The sequence below is a fragment of the Vicugna pacos genome, chromosome 24 (assembly GCF_048564905.1).
Source record: "Vicugna pacos chromosome 24, VicPac4, whole genome shotgun sequence".
NCBI lineage: Eukaryota > Metazoa > Chordata > Mammalia > Artiodactyla > Camelidae > Vicugna > Vicugna pacos.
The window spans coordinates 20099223-20122694 of NC_133010.1; the positions used below are offsets into that span (position 1 = coordinate 20099223).

Below are 23472 nucleotides of genomic sequence, written 5' to 3' on the forward strand. Positions count from 1 at the left end.
TTTCCAACTCCACTTCAAACTGCAATTTTTCACAGCCTTTTACTGATCTTGGCTTGTGGGATTATAGAGTTTTAAATCCCATTTTCTAAAGGGAAAATACGTTATATTTTATTTGGTGGGGGGAGGTAATTAGGTTTATTTATTTATTTATTTATACCTTTTGAGGGAGGTATTGGGGATTGAACCCAGGACCTCATGCATGCGAGGCACACGCTCTACCACTGAGCTATACCTTCCTCCCATATATGTTATATTTTAAAGGAAAGAAAATCTAATGCATTTTATTTGAATCATTTTTAACATATAAAAACCACTTGCATTGGTAGTCGTATTAATTTTTATACCACATATATTACATTATGCATTTTATATGTGTAAAATAGTTCACAAATTTAAGAATTAGTTTGTATGCACTGGCTGTACCTGTACTTGTTTTACCATTTTTTGGCCACGATATTTCTATTACACATTTCCGTATCCTACCCTGAACTAGTGAATTTTCTGATAAATTCTATTTATTTTCTTATGAATTCTCTGGCCTAAGGAACAGGGCACCAGAAGGTAGCAAGCAGGTGCCAGAAAGTTCACTTAAACAAAAATTATAACATATTCTTATTTCACTCTCTGAAACAGAAACTGAAAAGACAATGAAAGATAGTTACTTGGCAATGGAGAATCTGCACTTTGCAAATTATGAATAGTCAAATCTTAATGACCTCATTCAATAATTTATTTTTTCATTAGCATCTATCCAATTCCTTTTATACATGAAGTCCTGGAGCTGCCCAGATGAGTAATAACTCTGCCCCAAGGAACTTCACTCTCAAGAGACTCTATAAACCAGCACTGGACAAACTTTGGCCCATGGACCAAATCCAGCTCCCATTTTGCTTTTTGTAAATAAAGTTTTATTGGAATACAATCATGCTCATTAGTTTATGTACTGCTGTGATTGCTTTCATACTGCAATGGCAGGAGGGAGTAGATGTAACAAAGACCACATGGCTCATGAGCCTAAAATATTTACTATCTAGCCCTTGACAGAAAACGTTTGCCAACCCTTGTCCTTGAGGAAGAAGATAACTATGAACTCCTTAAATTTTAGAAAGTTCTGAGAAGACCTAGCCCCACTCCCAAATGCTCTGAGAACTCAGAGAATATGCTGTTGCAACTCAAAGTGTCGCCCACAGACCCACAGCATCAGCTTCACCTGGGAACTTAGAAATGCAGACTCTTAGGTCCCACCCCAGAAGTACTGAGTCCAGATCTGCAAATGAACAAAACCCCCAAATGATTCATATATACCTTAAAGTTTGAGAAGCACTATTTGTGTTAGGGTTCTCCAGAGAAGTAGAACCAATAGGGTGTATGTGTTTGTGCATGTGTGTGTGTGTGTGTGTAGACAGAGAGAGAAAGATTTATTTTTAAGAATTGGTTCATGTGTGACAATAGGGGCTGGCAACTCTGAAATCTGTAGGGCAGGTGGGTAGACTACAAATTCCAGCAAGAGTTGATATGACTATTACATGCTGGACACATGGCTAGTCCAAATTGAGATGTACTCTAAATGTAAAATACACACCAGATTTCAAAGATTTAGTATTAAAAAAAACTCAATAATGTTTACATCAATTGTACGCTGAAATTATATTTTAGGAATACAAGGTTAAATAAAAGATTATAAGTTCTGTGCATTTCTTTTTTACTTTTTAAAATTGTGGCTACTAGAAATTTTAAAATTATATATGTGACTTGCATGCTATTTCTATGGCCAGAGCTGCTCTAGACTTTTGCTACTTGTTATGAACTGAACTGTTTCCCCCTAAAATTCTTATGTTGAAGCCCTAATTCCCAGTATGACTGTATTTGGAGATAGGGCCTTAAAGAAATAACTACGGTTAAATGAGATCACACAAATGGGACTCTTATTTGATAGAACTAATGTCCTTATAAGAAAAGGAAGAGAGACCAGGGACACACGTGCACAGAGAAAAGGCCACTTGAGGACACGGCAAGGAAGGAGCTATCTACAAGCTGAGGAGCGAGTTCTTACCAGAAAGTAAACGCAGACAACATCTTGATCTTGGATTTCCAGTCTCTGACTGTGAGAAAATTAATTTCTATTTAAGCCACCTGGTCTGTGATATTTTGTTATGGCAGCCCTGCATTAGTACACTACTGAAAGTGTGGTCCATAAACCAGCAGCACAAGAATCATCCGGGAGCTTGTTAGAAATGCAGAATCTCAGGCTCCCCTACCCCACCCCAGATCGTTGAGACCAGAACCTACTTTTTCGCAAGATCCTCAGGAGCACAGGCCAGCTTCTAAGAGGATGGAGGACACATGTCACGGATTTCTAAGAGCATGGGAGAAGGGATATGGGAAAGGTGTGCGGTGGGCTGGAGGGGGTCAGAAGTCTTTGCCTGGTGGTCTCTGTCTCCTCAGGAAGATCAAACATCAGTAGCTAATGTTAGGAAAGAGCCTTAGAATTCAAATACCCAGCCCAGGAAGTTTACTCTTTCTGATCCTAATAATTAGAACCACAGTCTTCAGAGCTGGAGGTGATCATTCAGAAAATAGCGAATCCTTGAGGAGGACACTGTAACGGATCCGAGGCCACTCAGTGAGGATGAGACTCTGGCCTCCTCGCTCCCAATCTAAAGCACTTTGCTACTGTTTAATTCAGCATGAAATTTCTAACAAATACAAGAACCCCATGGTTCTGGATTTTTTTTTTAATGCAGAGAAGCAAGTCCTGAGCTAGTCTTGGGAAAGGAGAGAAAACAGGCCAAGTCCATTGGACCTGAGTGGTGAATGCACACTCTAATATCAACCACATGTTTTCTGCATGTCTGATAGGGATCCCACACTTCTCACTGCAAGTTTTCTACTAAAGGTTACCATATGCTGTAGGAATGTTTCACCACCACAAACTGGCCATATAAGCTGAGAGCTTTAAATTACTGCACAGTCAAAGCGAGTTAATCTATGCCTTGATTATCTGTGTGTCTGGCTATCTAAAGACGTTCCTGGCATGGAGTTGTAACTCATGACTGACTTGCTAATTTGAAATATAGATGTGTGCCTCCTTGTACACACACACACACACACACAGATATACATTACAGTGAAATTTGCAAATGGATTGAATGTATTGTCAAGTCTGTCTTCCATTAATTCCTGTAGATATATTGCTGCCTGGGAGTTGGGGAATTGCCGCGCAGCTGAAAGTCACAGTGGGGAAGCTTGCAGAAGGGAAAAGCGGGTGGAGAAGATGTTAGAGAGGGACAAATGAGAAGTAGGTGAAAATTAAACAGCTATTGCTGACTGGGGCTGGAATGAAAGTCAGTTTCAGAGTGGGCTCATTCGGATTCAAATCTCAGCATCGTCTCTTGGGTGGGTGAGTGAACCTGGGAAAGCCGTTTAAACTCTTAGTCTCAGTTTACTCCACCATATGAATGGGAATAATAAGGCTTGTGGAATTTAAGTGAGAAGATATAGAAAATGCACATGGTAAGTTCTCCATTAATGTCCATTTTCTTTCTTTTCTTATGTTTCTTTCCCTCCTATTGAAACTGAGATGCTGGAAAGATGCAGTTCTTTTTACCTCCCCAGTAGGAGGAGAGATTAAGGACAGACAGATACAATAATATCATCTTCAGGGACATTGATTGCTTTGCACTGATTGTTTTATTGAGCTATTCAGTATTTTTCAGTTATCAGAGAACATAATTGTCACCAGTGGTCAACAACGGTGATCTATTAATAAAAAATAAAATTAGCAGAAGAAACAACAATATAATCATTGCTGCATCCTGGAAATGTAAGCTAGTAATCTTTGTAGCTGAATGCTTCATATACTACGAATGTCAAGCTCCGGCTATTTCTGTTGACATAAATTTAGAAGGTAGCATTTGCAGAGACCTTTAGAATCACAGGAGATTTTTTTTTTAAATCCCAACAGTATATTTTTAGAATATCCTTGGCAAATAGGGCCTGTCCAGGTAAAGCATGTTCAAATATTGCTCTATTATTTCAGGTGTCAAGGACACTTGGATGAGAAATAAATCTCTCCCTGTATGAAGGGATTGTGCTGGAGCTCGGTCAGCTTTGTAGCTCTCCAAGTGAAGGACCAGTCCAACTGGACCAAGAGCCACGGCCAAAGCCCGAGGAGGACAACTGGCCTGTCAGCTCATCCCTGGACTTCAGGACTTGGGAATCCAGCGGCTCTCTCTCCAAGGAGTTTTCCATCTACTTCTGCCAATTTGTTCCCTAAATCACCAGAAATTAAAAATAATACTATCTATTGGGCCCTTAACTACATGCCAAAAATATGTGTTAATTCATTCAACCCTCAAAACATTCCTGTAAGTTAGGAAATATCATGTTCCTTATACATGTTAAGAAATAAGAGAGGTTAATTAACCTGCCCAAGTTCACCCAGCATCAAATAGTGAGCTGGGAACTGAATTCAAATACAGCAAGATGCTGCTGCTACCCAAATCAGAGGCATTTCCTTGGCTCCTTAGAGTTTTAGTTTACACCTGTTTTACAAATTTACTCTATTTCCCTGGTATCTCCTTCTCCTTCAGATAACAAAGCACCCAAGATGCTTTTCAAGATAGTATCAACATCAGAAATGACTTCTCTCTTTTAGCTAAGAAACTTTGGTGATCTCATTTCATTTTGTAAACATTCTTGCATTTTTTAATACCTACATTTCATCCTCTTTCTTTCACTTTTCTAATCTCACAAAGCTGCTGCCTTGGCCACCATCTGCTATAAATTCATTTGTTTGAATGTCCACTGAGGGTCTGCTCTGAGTCAGGGGACTCTGTTCTTCCCTGAAGAGACAAAATATTACTAAATTCTCACCCTCAAGGTGCTCCCAGTCTGGTGGGGATGGCAGTCATGCAAACTGACAATTTCAATGGAGTTTTATACACCCGTGGCCACTATTATACACTTTTGTACACTCTTCTACACTTCCAGTCAAACCTGGAGAAACACAGAGAATCCAGCAATGACATCAGCTTGGAAGCACTGGTGAGTGGTTAACATTTTAGCGATTCACAATGGTTGAAAAGGTGATGGCCAAGTATCAAGGTAGGGGGCAAGCATTTCAGTAGGACCAACAATAAGAAGGCATAATAGGGCCTAGAGTATTTCAGGAGTTGCCTGTGTGACTCTGGGATGTGGGGAGCAGAAGTATACACGTGATGGGAGAGGAGGTAGGAGAAGAAGTCCAGGCCAGGTATGGCAGGCTTCGTGTCCTTTGCTCAAGTCTAGACTCTACACTGTGGGCACGAAGGTACTACAGATGTTTTGCAAGGGGAGTAATATGATGAGATTCTTCTTTTAGGAAGATCCCCTGTTATCAGTGAGAGCTATAGCAAAGAAGAGAGAGACCAATGAGAGGGAGGCGATGATAAGACTATGTAAGAATATGAAAATGAATATATGTATGTATATGCATGACTGGGACATTGTGCTATACACCAGAAATTGACACATTGGAACTGACTATACTTCAATTAAAATAGAGAAAAAACAGGGCTGTGTAGTAATCCAGATGGGAGATGGACTTGATTTAAGGAAGTGAAGATGGAGGCACGTTTGAAGACATTTCTGAGTTAGCATCATTAGGAGGGAGAGTAGCCTGGATGTGCAGGATTTGGGAGCTGAGTTTAGCCCAACTCTGAAATGTCTTACTTGAGAGTCTGGGGGATGGTGACAATATTAAATGAAATAAGGAACTTTTATAGACGAGCAGGTTGGGAGGATTGCAGAATGGGGTGAGGTGTGCAAAACAGAAAAGAAAAAATTTTAAGTACTGATGCCTGGGACCTACTCCCAGGAATTCTGTTTAATTTGTCTGAGATATAGCCTAGACATTGAGGTATTTTATTTAATTTCACTAGGTGATTCTAGTGATAAGCCAAGTTGAGAACCACTGTTATGAAGAGGTAAGAGAAGACAGGATTCTCAGAAACATCACAATTTAAAAGGCAAGAAGAACAGCCCAAGTGTCCACTAATAGGATATTAGTCAAATTAACTGTGTGATTCAAAACTCAGCCCCAGGTTCCAGGTAAGATGGAATAATCATACTCCACCCTGTCTCTCCCACTGAACGCAGCTATCACTTGGGCAGAACGGATGGAGTAGCAATTTGAGGATCTGGAAATAGGAGCAGATGGATTGGGATGGAATATCAGAGTTCAAAGTACCTCTGAACCAAGAGTGAGTTCACCATGCTGTCAGCCTTGGTATTGCCCAGTCTGGACAGAAGGTATCTCAAAACTGTATGTGGGCTCCAGGAGAAACTCTCTGGTTCTGGCTTAAGAAACAGGAAAGGGGTCTCCTAATGCTCAAAGAGAGAGAATTTTCCTGTTTTCTGTTTATCTTCTGACTGGATGACTCAAAAGGGAACCCCGGGAGCCAGAAAGTACGGGGCACATTGAAGAGAGGAAAGAGTTTGGGGAAGTGACCTTTATAAATCCCTGGGCTCACCTTTATGTAAGTGGCAGCGTGTGAACCTGACCCTAAACAGTATACCAAAAGATTTGAGATGGACTATAAACTGAGCTGGACCACCACCCACAACCCACACTGGCCACCAGGTGGCACACGTGCAGGAAGGATCTGAGAAGCAGTGCAAAGACTGAAAGTAGAATTGACATTGAAGCCACTACTCACAGAAGGCTGGTTGGAACTTGTAGCCTGAACCCAACTGGGTCAATTGCTTACTAAATTGTGAAAAAACAAAAACAAACAACCCCTCCAACATTTCCCATAGGATTATAAAAGACCCAGAGATTCATAATATTCCAAATATCTAGAATCTAACACAAATTATTCATCATATGAAGAACTAGGAAAATCTTGACTCAGATGCTGAGATGACACTGATATGAGAATTACCTGATAAAGACTTAAAGCATCTATTATAAAAATCCAAACAGAGAAATAATTACATTAAATGTAAATAGTTTAAATAAATCAATTGAAAGAGACTGGCAGAATGGATTTTTTTAATGCTCAAATTACATACTATTTAAAAAATTTTTTTAATTTATAATGTTTTATTGGTTTTTGGTGTACAGCATAGTGATTCAGTTATTATGTGCTATTTTATGAGACTCACTTAAAACAAAATGGTATAGGAAAGGATGAAAGTAAAAGGATATATAGCATTCATCCCAGAGACATGAAAACTTACATGCACACAAAACCTGCATGTGAATGATTTTATCAGCATTATTCATAATAGACCCAAACTGGAAACAACCCAAATGTCCTTCAACCAGTGAATGGTTAGACAAATGACAGTACATCCATACCTTGGAAAACTGCTCAGCAGAATGAGGAATGAGCTATTGATACACACAATAACTTAGATGGGTCTCAAAAGAATTATGCTGAGTGAATAAAGATAATCTCTAAAGGTTATATACTATATGATTCTGTTTATACAGCACTCTTGAAATAACAAAGTTATAGGACATATAACTCACGTCCACTTGTTTCTGCATGAAGAATCACTGGAAGGATACACAAGGAACTAAGTATAGTTATCTACATGGGTGGAGGAAAATGGAGCAGATAGGGCAGAGGTAGGAATGAGATTGTTCAATGTATTCCTTGCTTATTGCTTTCCTTTCAAAAAAAATTGAGATGAAATTCACATATAAAATTAGCCATTTAAAGTTGTGCAACTCAATGACATTTAGTGCATTCACAGTGTTGCACAATCACCACTTTTATCAAGTTCCAAAACATTCCACTACCCTAAAAGAAAATCTTGTACCAATTAAGCAATCACTCCCCCATTCTTCCTGCCTCAAGACTCTGGTAACTACCAATTTTCTCTCTCTATGGATTTACCTACTCTAGATATTTCATATAAATGGAATCATACAATTTTCGGTTTTTGTGTGTGTGTCTAGATTTTTTCATTTAGCATAATCTTTTCAAGGTTTATCCACACTGTAACATGTTTCAGTATGTCAGTCCTTTTAGGACTGAATAATATTCCATTGTATGTGTGTACCACATTTCGTTTATCCATTCATCTGTTGATGGACCTTTTGGCTATTGTGAATAATGCTGCTACTATGGACATTCTTATACAAACATCTGTTTGAGTACCTTCTCTTAATTCTTTTCAGTACATACGTAGGAGTGGCATTGATGAATCGTATGATGATTCTATATTTAACTTTTTGAGGAAACATCAAACTGTTGTTTTCCACAGTGGCTGCACCATTTTACATTCCCACAGCAATGTACTAGGGTTCCAGTTTCTCCACATCCTTGACAACACATTTTCTGTATTTTTTTATTATAGTCAGTCTAGTGGGGTAAAGTAGTATCTTGTGTTTCAGATTTGCATTTCCCTAATGACTAATAATCTTGAGCATCTTTTCATATGATTATTGGTCATCTGTATATCTTCTTTGTTATTATTTTCTTTTTATAACCCCTATGAAAATATTATGTTTGAAATTTTTGAAATCTATTTTTTATTGAAGTATAGTTGCTGTACAATATTATATAAGTTACAGGTATACAACATAGTGGTTCACAATTTTTAAAGGTTATACTCCATTTATAGTTATTATAAATTATTGGCTAGATCCCCTGAGTTGTACAATGTATCCTTGTAGCTTATTTTATACCTAATAGTTTGTTCCTCTTTCACCCCTACCCCTAATTTGCTCCTCCCCACTTCCTTCTCCCCACTGGTAACCACTAGTTTGTTCCCTATATCTGTAAATTTGCTTCTTCAAATTATATTCACTAGTCTGCTCTGTTTTTTAGATCCCACATATAAGTGATACCATACAGTATTTGTCTTTGTCTATCTGACTTACTTCACTTAACATATTACCCTCCAAGTCCATCCACATTGCTACAAATGGCAAAATTTCATTCTTCTTTATGGCTGAGTAGTATTCCAGTGTGTGTGTGTGTGTGTGTGTGTGTGTGTGTGTGTGTGTGTGTGTACACACATCTTTATCCATTCATCCGTTGATGGACACTTAGGTTGCTTCCATATTTTGACTATTATAAATAATGCTGCCATGAACATTGACGTGCATGTATGTTTTTGAATTAGTGTTTTTGTTTTTTTCAGATATATACCAAGGAGTGGGAAGTGCTAGGTCATATGGTAGTTCTACTTCTAGTTTTTCTGAGAAAGCTCCATACTGTTTTCCACAGTAGCTGCAACAATTTACAATCCCACTAAACTGTGTATGAGGGCTCTCTCTTCTCCATTTCTTCACCAACATTTGTTATTTGTGTTCTTTTTGATGATAGCCATTCTGACATGTGAGTTGATAAAATAAACCTATTTTAAAAGGAAAAACAAGTAAAAATCAGGCAGAAAAGGAGAAAACTAAACCACTATGATAGACAGAATAAAAGGCCCTCAAAGGTCCATATTCCAATTCCTGACATTTGTATCTTATCTTACCTGGCAAAAGAGACTTTACAGATAAGATTAAATTAACAGCCATAAAAGAGGGAAATTATCCTGGATTCTTGGGTGGGCCTGATGTAATCACAAGGGACCTCATGAGAGTGAGTAGGAGGTCAGAATCAGAAAAAGGGATTAGATGATGGAGGTGAAGGTCAGAGAGAGACTTGAAGATGCTACAGTGTGGGCCCCCATGACGGAAGAAGGGGGCCTGGAGCCCAGGAATGCAGGCAGCTTCTAGAGTTGGAAAATTCAGGGCAACAGGTTCTCTCCTAGAGCCTGCAGAAGGAATACAGCCTTGCCGATGCATCAATTTTAAGACTCCTAACTTCCAGAATTGTAAGATAATACATTTGTGTGATTTTAAGCCACTGAATTTGTGCTACAAACAGCCATAGGAAACTAATACAGCCACAAATGTTCTGCTCCTTCCATAACAAAGTATGCCTCATAACCTCCTCATCAGTGCTTCCCACTGAGAAAACAGCTGCATCTCACATGTCTTCTCAATCTCTGAGGGGAGAAATGAACCACAGACCGCAGCGTCTCATTGTCCTGTGAGGTGTGAAAGATGTCAGAGGCAAAGTAACCCCAAGATCTGTCTCCTACACATCTCCAGAGGAAATCCTGAGCTCTAAGTCTTGCTGGATAAAGATACATGACAGAAAGGACTCCAAAGTCTTGTAAAAAATGTAGGAGATCATTACCCTTTGCAGAGATTGAGCAAGATCCGCAGAAACCAAAGCCAACAGGGCTTCTTTCTTATCCCCACTGGCAGGATTATTACCACCAGGTGACGGCTGCAAGGCTGAGAGGTTTAAAAGCTGTCCTCTGCGTCATTCTGCCTCCCAACTCCTTCCCCAGAGTTCGAGGGTACCTGGCAGGACCTGCCCATCCACAGGTCATTCATCAGCCGAAATGTCTGCATGTGGTTTTGCTTCATGTCCATCCTCTTTCAAAGCCCCAAATATGCCTCACATCTAATGCGTGTAACATGTTCACTTCATGGAGTTGGCCCACAGAGGGTAACTCCATGTGATAAAATACCCAACAGCAAGCTGGGTGGCAGGTCCAAATAGCTGATGGCCTATAAATTTTTTCCAGCTCTTTCTACTTCAGATGAATGAGGATACCACCAACACTATCACTACCTTCACAGAAAAGACAGCTTTGGATCTCAGCCAGCTATGACATAAAAATCCACTTAAAATTCATTGAAGAAGCACTCGAAGAATGTGGATCTATGACTAGGGGATAGGTATGAAGAAAGCAGTGTAATATTTCTTAGAATCCAAAAGACAATGGTTACTATTTCAATGGGGATCTACTCCCTATCAGCCTTAAGGAAACATTTTCCAGAAGGTGGAATTTTGTTACTGATAAGAACAATAACAATGTTTGTTGGGTACCTGCTGCAGTAATCCTGTGGGTGTCTTGCTAGCACAAATTCCACCACCTTCTAGGCCTGAAGTTTGGGTAGGATTTACCCCACTACCAGCTCAAGGTGTAAGCCCTGATTGGTTGGAGTCAATCAGTTATTCATCCCTGTTGCCACAGTGATTGGCTCAGGGATGAGCCCCCAAAGCTGACCTGAGCCAGTCAACACTGAGCATTTCATGGCCACTGGTTCAGGGGGTGACATCACATGACCAAATGTAGCTTCATCAAAAGGAAGCCCGGGATTCTGGGTCCACGGTTGAGGGAGACGCCTTCTCTCTTTCTTTCTGACTATGGTGAGAAAGCATGCTGCCCTGCACAGCGAGGGTACCACCTTGCATGGAGGCGGCAGTTTGGGATGAAATCAGTAAGTTGAAGGGCCTTGGCCACAGGAACGGGCAACTGGATTAAAACAACCCTGAAGTCTGCCCTCTGGGTTTTCAACAACATGAAGCAATAAACTCCTTTGTTATTTAGGCCAGTGTGTGTAAGGGTCTTTTCTGCCCACAGCTGGATGCATCTTAACCAATGCACTGTCAGGTGCTACATGAAGAGCTTTCATACACGCTGCCTCAATTAATCCTCAGCATGGCCCAGTGATGGAGCTTTTACCCCCCCCCACTCCGCCCCCCCCCCTTTTTTTCAATCAGATGTCATGTGTTCCATCCACCTTGAAACTGCTGACGAGTGGTGGAGCCAGGATGCGGTCTCAGCCTGCCCATCCCTCAGACCTCTGCTGTCCACCGTGTTTTCTTGGCTCCTACTGTGTGTGATACCTGTGGGCACAGTGGGGGACACTCTCCAGCACTACCCTCTGCAATAATTCTACAGATCAGCCCCAGGAGAGACTGTTCCTATAGTCAGACAAGCTGCTGTATTTCATATCTGTATCCTGTTTCAGTAGCTGGATATTTCTTGTAAGTGGGGATGAATCACTTTTGTAAAAAACATTGATTAATAAATCCCTCATTACAGAGGCACTGCAGAAAGATTTTAGCAGCAGAACTTAACTCCAAGATCCCAAATGTAACCTTCTATCTAATATGAATAGATCTAACCTTAAATATAAACATGCTATATAAGAAGTCACCTAAAACTGTTTTCCCATTTGAAAATTGGGAGTTAATGACATGAATCTAATTCACAATGGTTCGTTTCCTCTCCCTTTGAAGATTTTTATTCTTGTAAAAAATTAACCTGAATAACTACCACTTAAGTTGGATCACTATACAATTTACTACTTATAATTTACTACTCCTTCTATATTAAGGAAGCTCCAGCAAAAAAACTTATCAAGTGCCTACTTTTTTCTCAACATTTTCAATCTTTCAACTATCATTAGGCATATATCTTGTCTCAGCTACTGTGATGGAGGATATAAACTGAGGCTAAAACAACTCCACCTTCAAGGACTCCACTCACTGTCCAGTGCACTGGTCTCCAACATTGTTTTTTTTAATCATTTGCCCCATCAGTTGAAAAAATTTGAGCAGATATCCCCAGTTTATGTAAATTTATTTGTTAATCATATATATATCCTACATATAGTGATCTGTTGTTATATGTGTGTGTATATGTGTAAATATGCATACATATAATAAAACATACCTATATTTATATAAGTACTGAAAATAATACATACTTATATAAATAAAACATACACATACAATAAACGTGAAAAGGAGGCAATAAAAAATATAGAGAAGTTGTAACATTTTCTTTCCTTCCCCACCATGAATCCTCTTCCTCACCCCCTGGGATGCTTGAATCCCAGTTTGGAAGCCACTGGGCTAGTGGATAAGAAAGCCCTGTAAGCAAATAATTTGTATACAATGTAATGAGTCCTGGAACTGGGATGTTAAAAGAGCACAGAAAAGGGGGTGGGGAACTCTGCTGACGAGGAGGAGGAAGGCCATGTGAAGGTGGCGACCTCTGGGTAAGACTTGAAGGATGAGCGAGATTTTGCCAACAGACTTGGGGATTGGGGACGCCCAAAAGCATGTTAGTCTAAGGATAACACATTCAGAAAACCACGAGTAACTGGGTGTGGTTTCAGCACAGAGTGTAGTTGGTAAAGGAAGAATTAAGTGTGGTGAGACGAGTAGGTTCCAGAACGTGTAGTAGAGATGAAGCCCAGGAAACAAGGCAAATCTGAACTGGGAACCATTTGCTCGCATTTATATATTAGAAAGATCACTCTGCTAGAGATGAGAAAATTCTAAATGAAATCTTAGAAAATTGAATTGAAGTAGTAAATTATATAATTGATCAATATGTCCAAATAGCATTTATCCTAGGATTACCCAGATGGTTTCATATTAGAAAATTTATTAACATGGAAACTTAGATTACTTTTTAATGAAAAAGATTCATCCCAAGAGATACTAAAAACCTATTCAATAGATTTCCAACTTGGAGAACTAGGATACTCTTAAACAATAAAAACATGTATCTTAAAGAGAGTCCAACATCATATTAAAACCACGTCCATTAAAGTCAGAAATATAACAAAAATACCGAGTACTAGCATTATCATGTCATGTTTTGCTTAACATTCTAGTCAATGCAAAAGACATTAAACAAAAACAAGATTACAAAGTGAGGAAGTAAAAGCTGGGCTGTAAACTCAGAGCCTTCCCTCCTAAGCACTGCACCTGTCGGCCTCATAAGTAGACCCTTACCAGGGGCTGTGAGGATGGAGAGAAGCTTAAGGCCAGAGCCTCAACACCTTAAGTCACAGGTTGAGATACACCCCAGTTCACTAAATGCCACTACATGCTTAGCATCATACCTAGTACCTTGGAAGCATCCATCCATCCATCCCTCCATTCACTCACCCAACAAACGTTTACTGAGCATCCACTCTGTGCCATGCACGGTGCTGGGCATTGGTGCAGAGTATGAACACACAGACATAGTGTCCCTGTGGGGTCGAGTCTCGAAAGGGGAACCAGATAGTAAGCCTACACAAAGAGAAACTAATCACAGGTACAGGGAGGGAAAGAACAGGGGGCAGTGAGAGAATGAGAGAGGGAACGTATTTGGGGCCCAAGGCATATCCCAAGTGTTAGGAGAGTCCTCTCTGAGAAGCTCCATTTGAGAAGTGAGCCCTACAGGATGCACAGGAGCCAGCTGAGGGGCCTAGACGAGGGAGAGAACCAGGTGTGGGGTCAGGGAAGGCAGGAGTCAAAGGACAAGAGACCAGCCACTCAGATGGAGACTGGAAAGGCCCCTGGATTTGGCCACTCAGACACCCTGGAGACATGGACTAGAGCAGTTTCAGGGGCAATGCACGCATGGAAAGGTATTACAGGGGATACTTATAGGAGGTGCAAACCCCCCCAAAAAAGAAAAGATGGCAGGAAAGCAAAGGAGGTGTCCCCCCCCAGAGGGATGAGGTCTTTGTGAGCTAAGCCTCAGATCCAAACCAAGTGAAGACGACATCAGCTCAGCCCCGTTCCGTCAGCCGTCATTCCCCTACTACTGCAGACTGTCGCTGGACACTAAGTCCCAGGCCTCGGCCTCAGAGTTGGGGCCTTGAAACAGGCATCTGAGTCTCCACAGAGAAAATTCTTCATCAGTCTAAACACATCAGTCAGATGGTTGGGACCAAGGGTCTTTGCCTTGATGCCTCTGGTCAAGTGAGGCCATAGCAGTAGGTACTGCATCCCCAAACTCCTTTAAACCAGTGTATGGCACGGTCAGGGAAGGCCCCAAAACCCACCTCGTCCCCATCTCAAAGGCCCTGCTGGGCTACATCCCTCATGTTCCTGGTTAAGTCTAAGTCCATGTTCAAAATCAGCCCTTTGCTGTGGGCCTGGTTTGGGACTTGGGTAACAATCTCTGGAAAGGATGTATGTTTTTTCCTGCTCCTCAATTCAAGGGTTGTGAAGACCTTTGGAATCCTTATACCTTAGAGACACCCAGCTTGTGCACCTGTGAGCAAGATTCTTCTATCTGAAATAGCAGCAGGATGTTCCTGCACAGAAACATCCATCTCTTCCCCTTGGGTAGCTGCACCTCACGCCAGCCAGGACGCCTTGACATTTGAGGTGGAGGAAGTAGGATGACAGGGGCAGGGTGACGAGTGGGGAAAGGAGACCAGAGGCCACTGGAGGCCGGGCCTTATCTGTGATCCTCCCTAGGTGATTAGGTTTGGGCTGGCTATGTCTGCGTGGGTGTCAGAGCTCAGTGCCAGACTCTCTGTTCCAGCAGGTCAGTTGGAATAATGAATGAGGTGACACCTTGAGCCTGGGTGACAGCCCTGCAGAGGGAAGTAGGGGAAGCAGGCTGCGTCCCATAGGAAGGAGCCTGGATGAGACACCCTTTCAGAGCACCCACGAGCACTGAAGACCACCCTTCCCAGAGAAGGCCTCGAACCCTGGAACTGGAGGCTCGAGAGGGTGGGGAATCCAAGGCCTCTCATGAGTTACCAGCTGGAAAGGCTAGCCACTCGCCAGCCCTCCCCCCTCCAGACACTGAACCCATTGTTGACGAGCAATTTGGCAGTTACTTTAAAGTGGCTAATATTTGGCATATCCTCCAAGGCCTTTCCTGGTCAGATCAGGTGACCGTTTCCCTGAGAAAGAGAGGATTAGCTGTCCCCTCCCCTCCGCCTCAGAGGCAGGTGAGAGTAAATCCATTTAACTGACCAGTGCCGTCAGTTTACAAACACAACAGAAACTATAAAAGCTGCCTTTGTTCCACTGAGGCAGCCATCCCAGCTGGGAGGTTAGGTTAGCAATTTGTACTTTGTCAGGGCAGGAGCAGAGCCTCATTGTTTAAATGTTTATTTATCAATTTGCATCTTCTAGGCAGTTTCAACCCAACTCTAGGCCCCAACTCCCCTCTCCTCCCTGCTCAGTTTACCTCCTCTGCCAAGGACCTAACGAAGCAGGATGAGGGCGCCCCCAGTGCAAAGCTCATGCAAACCCTGTACCTTTCCTTCTGCTCCTGCTCAAACTGCTCGGCATGCCGGGCCACAGAGAAGGAAGGACAGCCCAGGCGGAGGAGAAGAGTAGGTTCATCCAGGCACAGGGCCCCTTCTCACCTGTGCATGTGCTGTCTCTGATGCAGAACTCTGCTCTCCATCCATGTCATGGAATAAACAGAATCCTGGTTTTGATGCCAGTCAGGCCTCAGGTGGGTGGGGAGGTGTCACCATACCTAGGCATTTCCTTTCAATTTTGCCAAGGTTCTGGAGGACCTGAGGGGTGGGGATGACTTCCACAAAGCTGACAATATGCTGGACAGAGCTACCAGGAGGGGGTTGACCAACTGTTACCACATTCTTCCCCAAAGAAGACTACGTGTTAAGTACCTAATTGTACAGAAGAACTATACCATCTCAATAACTTCTCACCTAGGATATTTTGGTCTAAGATTTCAGCTTATTTCTTTGTTTTAAAAAAATCAAATAATTTTTTAAAGCTCTACTCTTTCTTTCAAAGCTGCAAAATTGTTTTTCCAAATGAAAGCTGATGTAGGGCCAAACTGCATGAAATCAAATAAGCAATCTGTTCTCCCCCGTGGGCCCCCTGAGCCACCTCAGAGGAGTGCTCTGCACTGCAGGACACAGTCGAAAACTACTGGATTAAATAAACGGGCTCCACCTGCTCTCCTTCAGGTCTCACGGTCAGGCTACTTCTCTTCTATCCCTTTCCTGACCTGCCATGTGTCCCACTGGACCAGTCCTAGTCCTCCTTTCTAACTTCTTCCTTGCATTTTCTAAGCATCACCAGACATTCTGGAAAGACTTCTTTTAAACTTTTCATCATGTCACCTCTCCACCTTTGGTAAGATTTTCAAAGTCTTTCACAACTTGGTCTTAATTTAGTATTTCAGTTTTATCTTTCACTACCCCCTAAACAAAACTTTCACCTCCTGCCAGTCTCAGCCACTCATTATCATTAAGCCTTGGGACTCACCAAGACCCACCTCCTTGTCTTTGTGCAGCCAGATCTTCACACTGAGGACATCAGCCTGTCCACTCACTGTCAGCCCCAGGCCACGCTAGCCTTGAAGTTCCAACTCATGGAGTTGTCAAATCCTTGCTACTCTGTGGCATCTTCCACAGACACTGTGTGTACTAATGCTGGCTCATGGTGGGGTGTGTGTGAATGTGTATGTGTTTGGGGATTTGAGCTGGTGAGTTCATAGTCTATGGGGCTTTACCTGTAGAACCCTGTCTATCTCCCTCCAGATCCATTTTGCATTTCCTTCTAGCAGGTGCCCCAGGGTTAATATCACAGAAGCACTATTTTTAGTCAGTTGGCTTGGCGGTACGGGGTGCTCCTGGACCACATATGTAGTTTCAATTCAAACGCCAAACTTGCCTAAGGGAACTTTTGTTATGGATTCTCACAGGACACATCTTAATCCCACCCAGATTCCAGGCAAAGTTTCCTTGTCTTACTTTGCTGTTGGTTAATTTCCCCTCCTCAATTTCATCCTTTCACTGAGAGTGTGGCCCTTCGAGGGTCCCAGATTTATGCAAGTCTCAGATTCCCTCTAATCTTTGGGCATTAAAACCCATGCTTCTAGTTTGAAAGACCACCAGCCACCCAGTCCCCAGGAGAGCCCCAACATCGATGCTGGCATGTACCACTTTGCTATTTAGCTCCTCCTCTTTTTTGGACCTTGGAGATTTCCTCTACATTTCTATGAGCTCATTTATACAATTTAAACATTTCTGTTTAAAAACAAACACACAGATACAGAGAACACAGTAAGGGTTACCAGAGGAGGAGGGGCTGGGGTGACAGTGAAATGGGTAAAGGGGATTAACTTTAAGGTGATGGACAGAAACTAAATTTTTGGTGGTGAGCAGACTGTAGGGTACATTGAGGTAGAAATATAATGGTGTACACATAAATCTTATATAATGTTATAAACCAAAGTTACTTCAGTTAAAAAAAAAAAGACACAATCAGATCCTCAGCGTGACCAGGAATCTCCCTGTTATCATTCAGATTCTAGGCCAGAAGTAAAACTTTTGATTCCCATCCCAGCAAAAGTCAAAGTAAGTTGTGAGATGCCTAACATCACAGATTTAAAGTAGTAATGCTGGTAATGTATTAATAATTAATAATGTAATGTAATTTCTTGATGTGGATGGTTGTAGTTTGGTTATACAGGAGAATTTCTTTGCCTAAATACTTAAGTATTTAGGGGTACTAGGGCATCAGGTCAGCAAGTTAATCTCAAATGGTTTAGGGAAAAAAATTACTTATCCTGTCCTTCTAACCCTTCTGTCAGTTTCTGATTTTTTTTTATATTATTGAATTTAATAAAGAATTATCTACTTAAGAATTACCTACTTTAAAAATATTTGTTTATTTTATGCATAATTTTCAAGTGTTTTGTAGGGGCAAGGTACAGTGAGTAGGCAGAGTTCAGGCTCTTAAGTTTGCAATAGCTGTGTGATTGTTTCTTCACCTAGAGTGTAAGCTCCCACATATGTTTCTTTGTATTACACACATAGCCTCTAAAACTGTGCCAAGCACATATCAAATGATAACAAACATTTGATGAATGAATGAAAGACATCTGTGTTCTCCCTTTCATAGAAAGATGGCACTGCTTAAGAGTCACAGGGATCAATCTTGACTCTCCTGATCAATCAGTCGTATGACCTTGGACAAATTACTTCTCTGAACCTCAGTTTTTTCAAGTGCAGAATAGAGACAATTCCTATCTTACATGGGAGTTGAGAGGATGAATATGTACTTCAGTCAAGTGCCTGGCTAGGGCTGAGTTATCATTCGAGTCCATAGGACATGCACTGAATGTTTTCTATTTAGTGATAAGGGTTAAGTCTGGTGCATTAAAAAGCCCTTCTGTTATTTTTTTTTTTAAAGTCTTGCCAATGCTTGTTGGCTCTAGACTGAAAACAAATACTTAGCAGAGTGCCTACGAAGAGACATCACATATACTATTAACTCCCTCCAGAACCTGATCATTCAAGTGTTTCTCTTTTTCTTCTGGGAGAACTTCATAGAGGTTAAACGATTTTCTAGGCTTACCCCGTAAGGCAGAAAGAAGCATTCAAGCCTAGGTCTACTGGATAACATGGCTAATTAGATGGTACAAGTCTATCAGGTATGTCTGCAGCCTCAACTCTAGAAAAAATGATTAACCAGTCATAGGAGCAATCTGGAAATAAAACCAAAAGTATAACCACAAAATCTCCTCTGTCACCCAAAATTTCTCCCAATCCAGGCAGTTGTGCCTTCATGAATGCCCAGCTCCCTGAGGGACTCAGCCATCCTCAAAACCTCAAAAGAAGGTCTGAAGAGCTGTGAGAGTGATGGTTGTCTTAGCTGCCACTTTACTCCAAGATGATGGCAAGGTATTTTGCCACCCATGATGGGAAAGAAGAGGTCGTGGAAGCAGGAAAAAAAAAAAAAAGAGGGGTCTGCATTTCCCTCCAAATCCAGATTAAAAAGAAAGTCAGCTACCAGAATTAATATACCATGTATTTATGATCAACCACATTAGCATGAGAAGACAGACTGGCTAACTGGTTAGGAGCAAGGCTTCAGATACAGGGAGCCTTAGGTTTTAATATTGGCTCTACCACTTACTAGCCAGATGATTTAAGTGAGTTCCTAAGCCTTACTTTCCTTGCCTATAAAATGAGTATAAGGATATTCATCTTACACAGTTGTTGTAAGGATTTAAATAAAATATGTGAGATGCCCTCACTAATACCTGACATTTTGTAAGCATTCAACCAACAATAATAGACACCAGGGAATTTTAAGAACTTTACAAACATGAATTCATTTTTCAAAACATCGCTGTGAAATAGAGACTACTGTCCCTGTTTTATAAATGAAAAATTAAGATACAAAGAGGTCAGGCAACTTGCCCAAGGTCACACATCAAAGCAAAGCAGCAGAGAGAGAAAATAACCTAGGTACTCCGCCTGCAGAATCCACACGAGCTAAGCTGCCTCCCATGTTCCCTGCTGCTATTATCATTATCATTATCGGTGTCAGCGTCATTCAGTGGCGGTGAAACTGAGGCAGAGACAGACACAGGTAAGCAAAGAAAACAAAAGCTTTAAGTTCCTCTGCTGTGGGTGGTTCTCAGACTAAGCTAGGAGACTACAGCAGTGGAGGTGAAAATCTGGACACTTAGCCAAGCCTCCCAGAAAGTTCAGGGCCTCTTAGGCTGGGAGGCACCTACTTGCCTGCAAATTAGATCCATGCTCCAAAAAAAGATGAAACAGAGACTGCAGAAACGTCCCCAAGTATTTGTGAGCAAATGTATGTTATGTTAAGCACCGTGTGAGAGTTCCAAAGATATATAACCAGGACCTTAAACCTTAGAGGGGAAACATGCCATCACCCATGGAAAGTCAATGCTTGGAGAAAACATCTTGGTGAAAATAGGATTAAGCTGGCCTTGGAACTAGGAAGATAGTGGACCAGTAAGAATGCCCAGGCAGGCATCTGGCAGGTTCCTTTTGAGCTGCCATCTCATTGGCTTAATTGAACAAAACTTTGGCTCACAGAGTGGCCCACTCAAGGCAGAAGCTGCAGGAGAAGGATCCGCGACCTGTCCCAGGTCAGCTGAGCCACCTGGTCTGAAACAAACCATATTTCTCCCTTCCTTAAGAACATCACTGGGAAACACTGGGGTGAAAGGTTGATTTGGAAATAGCTAGGTTCCTGGCCCTGGAATTTTTTGACAAGATGGATTCAGGAAAAATAAATTAATCTGTGCAGCAGGGTCAGCTGTGGAATTGTGAAAGCATGCTGGCCTTGGTTGCAGGAAGGGAAAGTGCTTGAAAGCTGCTTCAGTGAGGACTCAGGGCTTCAGGAAATGCTGTGTCTTGGCCTCTGCCCCACCCTCTCTACCATGTCATTAAACTGGGAGGGGGCAGGAGGGTGGGAAGGAGGCCCCTCGCCTTTCTCTGCTGGCTCTGGACAGTGAACACTTCTTTACACTCAAAGAGAAATCAGAGTTCTATTTTAATGTAGAAAGAATTATGACTGGACATATTTTGTTTCAGTAGAACTGAATCCAGATGCATCTTGGGAAATATTAAAATTCAGCTTGGAGAAAGTGGACTAAAATCATAGTAAAGCAAGAAAATTAAAACGAAAAATAATAATTTAGAGTCCAAGAACTACCCCCTCCTCTTTTCATCTGAATTAAGAAAGAGCCCAGGAAATGCAGAGAATATTCCTATTTAACCACTGTATTTCTCTAGGTTAGAATTACATTTTCATTCATTTAGCACTGGTTCCTAACGCCTGGTAAACTCAAATCCAACCCGAGAAAACAGGAAGTATATTCAAGGAAAAGACAAGTCAGCTACTTGTTCTGGAATCACTATGTCCTGGGAACCATGTACTCAGCCCTGCAGGCACAGGAGCTGTAGGTAAAATGATCACAGTTCCCAAAGCAATACTCAGGACTGACAGGCACTGGATAGAAGAGTGAAGCAATAAGAAATTCTCTCAGTTACTTCTGCATTTTTCTCTAGACTCTTCAGTAGAGACTAGAAATCCCTGAGAAAGAGAGGAAATCCAGAAAGAACAATAACAGTTCTCAAAGGAGCTATGTAGCTTCATTCAGAAAAATTATTAGTTTGCGAAAGGTAGAAAGTATAATCCTTAAAATGCATCTGAATGATTAATGTAGTGCGAATAGAGAAAAAAAGATGACTATTAATTTATCATTCAAATTTAATAAATTACCCATCAGGTTATTCAACAGGCTCCAGAACCTGGAGTCAGGGTGCAGTGGATACAGAGTTGGGTATGAATATGTGGGCTGTTTGCAAGGCTGCTCCCCCAGGGAAGGAGAGGACTGCAAACCTGGGCAGCCCCACAGCCCAGTGCAAATGGCAGACAGTGGGACTAACTAGATGCTGAAATTATAGATACAGCCAGCTGGCTCTTATATCAAAACAAGGATTTTTTTTTCATTGAGATACAATTTATCTACATTAAAATTTACCCTTCTTAGTGCATAGTTTTGTGACTTCTTCCAAATGTCTATCATCATGTAACCACACCCACAATCAAAATATAGAACAGTTCATTCAACCCCAAATGCTCCCCTTGGCCCCTTTGTAGTCAATCACTCCTCCCTCCCCACCAGCCTCTGGCAACCACTGACCTGTTTTCTGTACATACAGATTTCCCTCTTCAAGAAAGTCATACAGTACATAGCTTTGAAAGCCTGGCATTTTTCACTTTACATAATACACTTAAGATTCCTCCATGTTATTATGTACATCAGAAGCACATTTATTTTCTTGGCTGAGTAGTATTCCATGGTGTGGATATACCAAGTCTGTGTAACCATTCACAAGTTGAAGAACACTGGGGTTTTCTTTCCAGTGTGGGGCAATCACAAATCAAGCTGCTCTAAACATTTACATAAACGTTTTTGTGTGAACATCAGTTTTCATGTTCCCTGGGTAAATACCTAGAAGTAAAATTGCTGGGTTGTATGGTAAATGAGAGACCGCAAAATTATTTTCCAAAGTGGCTGTATTGTTTTGTATTCCCCCCAGGGATGTATGAAAGTTCCAGCTGCTTCACATCCTCGCTAGCAGTTAGGCTAGGTACTGCCAGGCTTTTATTTTGTTTTGTTTTCTACTTTTACCCATTCCAATAGGTGTAATATCTCATTGAGGTTTTAATTTGCACGTGCCTAATAACTAATGGTGATGAACACCTTTCCATGTGCTCATGTGCCACCCTACAGCCATGGCCAGCTCTCTTCCTCTGGGGGTACTGACATGTTTCCGTTACATCCTAGGATGCAGCACACCCCGTGGTACACAGTGGACACTCAGTAAACAGTTATTCAATGGATGATTGAATGAAGTATGGGGCCAACCAGAGGAGTGCAATGGGAGATACAGGTGGAGAGTTCAGGGGCCAGAACTTAACTACCAGAGAATTTTAAGCCTTATCCTCAGGCAGTTGGGAGGCCCTGAAGAGTTTCAAACAAAAAATAATGGAATAGGATTTACATTTTTTTTTAATATCATACTGGACGTAGCATAGAAAATGGATCAGAAAAGGAGTGATGCTAGTTAGTAATGAGGCTAATGAGAAGACCCATTGAAATTTCCCAAGCAAGATATGATGGACTAAAATACAGATTTAACAGTAGGGGCAGGAAGCAAGAGGGCAGATACAAGAGATATTGAATCAACAGGACATCATTTGTCCTAACATCATGTGAGTTTGAAAACTTCTGACCAGTGTATATCATCATGAGAGGGAATGGAACAAATGTGCATCATATCATTCTTCCTCCTAGACCTCAAGCAAACTTACACACACCTCCTCCTAAATATCCCCCAACTACTCCTCACAGCCAACTCCTCCCTTTTCTAAAAAAGTGTCCACTTGCTTCTTCCACTTCTTCATGTCTGTTTTATGAGTCTTGAACTTGAAGTGTAAAGAAATCACAATTAATCTTGAAACAGAAGCCCAAGTACATTCTACTAGAGTTAACTACATTGTTAAAATGAAGTAGGTAATGTAATGATCCATGTAGGAGAGATTCAACACATGT

At 41.4% G+C, this 23472-nt stretch overlaps 1 long non-coding RNA gene and 1 other non-coding gene across 3 annotated transcripts in view; both read right to left on the bottom strand.

Moving 5' to 3' along the window:
* LOC116285309 (uncharacterized) overlaps positions 1-23472 on the bottom strand; it is an 84104-nt gene that overhangs the window by 55508 nt on the left and 5124 nt on the right. The gene's annotated exons all lie outside the window — the stretch shown is intronic.
* Positions 165-237, bottom strand: TRNAA-CGC (transfer RNA alanine (anticodon CGC)). Its single transcript has one exon. It is a non-coding gene; the product is annotated as a tRNA-Ala (tRNA).